Source organism: Lithobates pipiens, unplaced genomic scaffold (assembly GCF_037356315.1).
Source record: "Lithobates pipiens isolate NorthernLeopardFrog02 unplaced genomic scaffold, aLitPip1_a1.2 Scaffold_8, whole genome shotgun sequence".
In the NCBI taxonomy this organism is placed as follows: domain Eukaryota; kingdom Metazoa; phylum Chordata; class Amphibia; order Anura; family Ranidae; genus Lithobates; species Lithobates pipiens.
In genome coordinates this window covers 336,960,444-336,966,911 of record NW_027507903.1, presented here as the reverse complement: position 1 = coordinate 336,966,911, position 6,468 = coordinate 336,960,444, and positions in this window count along the sequence as shown.

Below are 6,468 nucleotides of genomic sequence, written 5' to 3'. Positions count from 1 at the left end.
TCTGCCGCTCTCGGCGGCTTTCGGTATTTTTGCCCGTTCTCGGCTAATTTTGGCCATTTTTAAAAAGCAAAGACACTGACAAGGCTGCAATGGAAGGCTGCAAACGACTGACAAGGCTGCAATGCAAGGCTGCAAATGACTGACAAGGCTGCAATGCAAGGCTGCAAATGACACTGACAAGCCTGCATTGATGGGCATTTAAATGTAAGTTTTTTTCCTTAAACTTCCCTCCTAAAAGTTTTTTCTTTTAAATTCCCTCCTAAACTTGGGGTGCGTGTTATACACCGGCATGTGTTATACGCCAATAAATACGGTATATGTAGGAGACTGTGTATATATTTTATACACTGCAGATCACTGAATCACCTGCCTGCCTGCTTGCCTGCCTGAAAGTATATTTGAAAATATATACCAGCAATGGCCTGCAGTCAGATATAGGCTTGGCTAGACTAAAATGCAGTGGATATATATGTAGGAGACTGTATATATATTTGGCATGCACTGCAGATCACTGAATCACCTGCCTGCCTGCCTGCCTGAAAGTATATTTGAAAATGTACACCAGGAATGGCCTCCAGTCAGATATAGGCTTGGCTAGACTGGAATGCAGTGGATATATATATATATATATATATATATATATATATATATATATATATATGAGACTGTATATATATATATATTATGCACTGCAGATCACTGAATCACCTGCCTGAAAGTGTATTTGAAAACGAACACCAGCAATGGCCTGCAGTCAGATATAGGCTTGGCTAGACTAGAATGCAGTGGATATATATGTAGGAGACTTATATACAGTATATTTTATGCACTGCAGATCACTGAATCATCTGCCTGCCAGAAAGTATATTTGAAAATGTACACTAGGAATGACCTGCAGTCAGATATAGGCTTGGCTAGACTAGAATGCAGCAGATATATATGTAGGGGACTGCATATATATTATATGCACTGCAGCTCACTGAATCACCTGCCTGCCTGAAAGTATATTAGTAACAGTACGCCAGTAACGGACTGCAGTCAGATCAAGCTAAATTTGATACAGTGGATATATATATATATATATATATATATATATATATATATATCCATACATGCCCTTGCATTAATACTCTGATATTTTTTTACTTTGGATATTACCTTTTGTGACGTCATATTGGGTTCACTACTAGATTTAAATTATCTACTTACACATACACTTCGATCATATGCCTATATACACACTTATAGTATAATATTTTTGTTTTTAGATACCCCGGCTTCATGGATCACACTTTTCACCATAGGAAGTTTTTCCATTTACACTTCGCCCACTTTTTGTCTACCTCATGTTGCATCTTTATATTATACTGCCTCAGCTCCTGCGGTGGGGTCTATATCAGCAGCCTGCCCTGTGCCGGTCACCATGCGCTGCGGTTGCTGCTTGGGTTGGTGAGTGTGGTTGGTGAGCCGTTTACAGATATCTTGTACATTTCTATTCTAAACAATTATATATTATATCTCTATTATATATTCTTTATAGGAATCACTGATGCATCTGCTCCTGATGAGTGGAAAAATCCACGAAACGCATCGAGCTACACTTGATGCCACAGTTATATTCCATACGGATTGATCTTTGTTCAGCATTTTTTAATAATTGACGATATTATATTTTTAATAGACATATATGTACCATGTGGGCACATGTGCCGGTCTTGGGTAGGTTGCCGTGGCATCTGTGTGCCATGGTATCTACTTACATAGTTACATAGTTAGTCAGGTTGAAAAAGACACAAGTCCATCCAGTTCAACCAAAACTTATATATACTTATATATATTTTTTATTACCCTGATCATGTGTTATCATGTTTGTACTAATTCATTCACTATGTTTATGCTTCTTATATGTGCTTTGTACTATATATCAAATTAATAAATATTCTTTATGCTTTTAGATTTATGTCATCAATTAAATATTATGTACTTACAACCCTCTAGCTTGTATACATTACCGGGATGGAAGCACGTTGAGGTGCTTCATTTAAAGTCCCAATTCTCCCCCTCTTTCTTAGATGGAAAGAAAAACCTGCTCATGCGGTGCAACATCAAAAGGTGTCGCACACACAGAGCGGTAACGTAGCGCCGATGCGGTAGGGAGCATCTGACCAAACCACCACCTCCATCCACCACAAATTGGGAGGAAGGGAACAGGTGGAATAGGGAGGGGCGCCAAAATCGCATCACAGCTCCCAGGGGACAGACGAGCAAACAGCCCAAAAATCCATGACCACACTAAACAAACCCTACAGCCGCGTACACACGGGCGGACTGTCTGGCCAACTTAGTCCGTCAGACAATCCGACGGACAGTCCGTCATACTTTCGAATGAACGGACTTGACCACACACACCACTTTTTGAGCGGACTAATACGGCGTACTAAGTCCGCCATACTTTTGAAATGAACGGACTCGCCCACACACGCGGAGAAAAGTCCGCTCATTTCGAGCGCGTCTCCAGGTAGGCGGGGCCCGCGAAGGAGACGTCGCTGACCCCGCCGCCTGGTATGGACTTAAAGGGGAACCCCAACGCCGAAAAAAAATCGGCGTGGGGGTCCCCCCCAAGTCCACAACACACCCTTGTCCGAGCACGCTACCCGGCCGGCCAGGAAAGGGGGCGAGCGAGCGCCCCCCCTCCTAAACCGTACCAGGAAACCTTCTCCAGGAGATGTTGCCTCGACGATCTCTCCGGCCGGAATGCCAGGGACGCACTGCGCGGCCACTTATATAGGGACAAGGGGCGGTGTCACATGGCTTTATGTCACATGGGTTGGTGTCACATGGTGACCCCACCACCTTACGATGTCATAGTCCCCATGTGACATCAACCCATGTGACCAACCCATGTGACATAAAGCCATGTGACACCGCCCCTTGTCCCTATATAAGTGGCCGCGCAGTGCGTCCCTGGCATTCCGGCCGGAGAGATCGTCGAGGCAACATCTCCTGGAGAAGAAGGAGAAGAAGAAGAGGAAGAACGGAAGGCGGCGGCGGCAACGGCGGCGACAGAAGACCGGGCCACCGCCTGTAAAAGAGCTATAAGAAGGCGCGGTGGCCCGGCAGAAGAACCGAAGAGGGGGACAAGACCCCCGAAGTCGGGAGAAGAGGCCGGCGGCGAGGAAGAAAGCCGGACTCCTCCGCTAGCAAAAGAGCTACAAGAAGATAGCGGAGGAGTCCGGCGAGAAGACCCCCGAAGACGGAAGACCCCCGGAGCTGTGCAATAAAGTATTTTATCTCGTGTGTTGTGTTTTTTTTGGTACTTTTATTTTACAGGTGAATGGGTAGGGGTACATTGTACCCCATACTCATTCACATAGGGTGGGGGGCCGGTATCCGGGGGCCCCCTTATTAAAGGGGGCTCCCGGATTCCGATAAGCCCCCCGCCCGCAGACCCCGACAACCAACGGCCAGGGTTGTCGGGAAGAGGCCCTTGTCCTCATCAACATGGGGACAAGGTGCTTTGGGGTGGGGGGGCCGCGCGGCCCCCCCTTCCCCAAGGCACCCCCCCATGTTGAGGGCACGCGGCCTGGTACGGCTCAGGAGGGGGGCGCTCGCTCGCCCCCCTTTCCTGGCCGGCCGGGTAGCGTGCTCGGACAAGGGTCTGTTGTGGACTTGGGGGGGACCCCCACGCCGATTTTTTTCGGCGTTGGGGTTCCCCTTTAAGTCCATACCAGGCGGCGGGGCCAGCGACGTCTCCTTCGCGGGCCCCGCCTACCTGGATACCCGCTCAAAATGAGCGGACTTTTCTCCGGGCGGGAAAAGTCTGCTCATTTCAAAAGTACGGCGGACTGGCATACACACGGGCGGATTATCCGCCGAAATGCGAGTACGACGGACAGTATTTCGAACATTCCGAAATACTTAGTACGCCGGACTGCACGCTGAAAAAGTCCGCTGAAGCCCACACACGAGCGGACTGTCCGCTGAAATGTGTTTCGGCGGACTAAGTAGGCCATACAGTCCGCCCGTGTGTACGCGGCATACCATGTGAAACAGGGTACTAGGAACAAGATATGGTGGATTGAAATAAAAAAATATTATATGTAAATATATGAGTAGGTCATGGAAATTTGAGCAGGTGCTCCCTACCGCATCAGCGCCACATTACCGCTCTGTGTGTGCGACACCTTTTGATGTCGCACCGCATGAGCAGATTTTTCTTTCCATCTAGGCTAACATTTTGGAGGTACCTGAGCCTGCATGGGTGAATTTTTTTTTCGCTCTGGCACGGATGCCTCCCTTTTCTTGACACACCCATGTAACGCTGGGCGGGAGACGCTGTATCAGCTGGGAGCATTTAAATTCACCTCACTTGGTGTCTCTTTGGCAACAGCTCATATACAAGCATTCAATTGTGATTTTGGTTTCCAATTTCCATGTGAACCAACAAGGTAAATCACCTATACCTATACCTTTACCTATACTTACTTTGGACTCAAACATCGGGACAATCCCTAGTCTCTATCTCAACTCCCATGCCAGACCTTTCTAACAGCTCTGATCCTCTGTTCACATCTATGCAGTTGACGTGAGTATTTATAGGGATTTCCATCCTGCCTCTTATACCCATTACTTATTCCTATTTAGCTACAATATTATACCATGTGGTTATGTTTCTTTATAAATCACTAATGCATTCGCCCCTGAAGAGTTGGTATACCCCAACGAAACGTCAGGCTTACATAGATGCATGATGTCCATACAGAAGATTTTATGTCTGAATGATTTTTATATATTGTTTTACTCTAGATGTTTCAACACCATCCAGCCTTACCAGTGGCCCATGCTATGCAGGACCCATGATAAGGTCAAGTACCATGGCGTCAATATTTATATGTGGTTTTTAGCATGCCCTGCATTTATGTGATTCTGTGTATGCATTTTTTTGTGTCATTCAGTATGCTTTACGTGATTTCACAAGGTATAATAAAATGTTCTTTGCCAAGACTGCTCTTTGGTATACATCTCTCATTCAAAACTCCCCCCTTTGTTTGTTGGAACCCATAAAAGCAATACTGTGTTTTATATCCCACATGCTTATTCTATATAGTGATTGGCCTCATTCAAAGTCCCGCTGACCAAACTTTCTTTCTTTTTAATATAAACACACATCCAAACAATTTCCCCCTTTTTTAGTATTCTTTTGTTATACTGCTGATCAATGCTAAACCTTTTTGCTTGACTAAGTCCTGTATGAAGCCTTTAGCTGAACAGTAAAATAGAGCACTGAAGCAGAGCTTGCTAAAATACATCATTCTTTAAATAACAGCAACCTACAGAGCTCAGTGAATAAAGGAGATTAAAACACACGCCTCATCACTCATATTTAAACTTGTACCAAACTGCCATGGTCCTATTAATGAGACCCTACACTGTTTTACAATGACAAAGGCAAGAAATAGAAAGCGCACACTGGTGCTGCAGAAATTTAGTGTTGTTATGGGAATATTTAAGGGAAACTCCAACTAAACTGGGGACATTGATCAAGAGGAAATACAAATAGAAATAAAAAAACACCTTTTAGGTAGAGTGCAAAATGGTTGAAATCTCTGTCAGGTTTTAATTCAGGTTTTAATTTCTATCCTGGTTAAACCCCCTGTGTAAAGGTGTTATTGGGTGTTACCATGCCTGGAAATGAAGAACAATAAATCTAATGGGTCCCAGATGGCAATAAAATTTCCTTGCTCCAAAACGGAAGAATATATTTTAGGTGGAGGCTGGCTTTTTTAATATATAATATGTTTATAAAAGTTGAATTTGCAAATACGTAGGTTACATTGATGTTTTTGGGAACATAGTGTAAAAAATGTAGCATTAAAGCAAAATGGTGCAATAATAATACATGTGAACTGCTAAAACATCCCTATACACAAAAGGAAATATTAGAGTCCAACTTAGTGCAAAAAATAAATATCGGGAACCAATTAGAGTGAAAGTCCCGTGATATAAATCCAATCTTGTAAAGAAAAAAGTGTATATATGTATAGAAGTCCGACAGTGGAATGCCAATCTTCAAATGTGAGATGCAATCCAAAACTGGTGAATCTTCAAAGTGAAAGAGATTGAATACTCTTACCAGAGCAGGTGGATCCAGATGTTAACGACACCGAATCAGACACACATGGATATCCAGATAGGTGGCTCTCCCGGACCCCAGATCTCAGATGTCATCTCCTCTTGGCTGGAATCACTTCAGCAGTATCGACCAAACTGGAAAGGCAATTAATCCAAATAGGAACACGCCAGCAGTTCTTATTCAACCATAACGTGTGAAAAAAGTGAGAGGGAATGCTCCAATAATGCAGGTCAAAAGAGGTAGGTTTATTAAAACCAACTAATATAAAATAATAAAATAGTGATCACATAGAGAAATAAAAGCAATGTGGGAAGCAATATGCCTTTTCCGACACG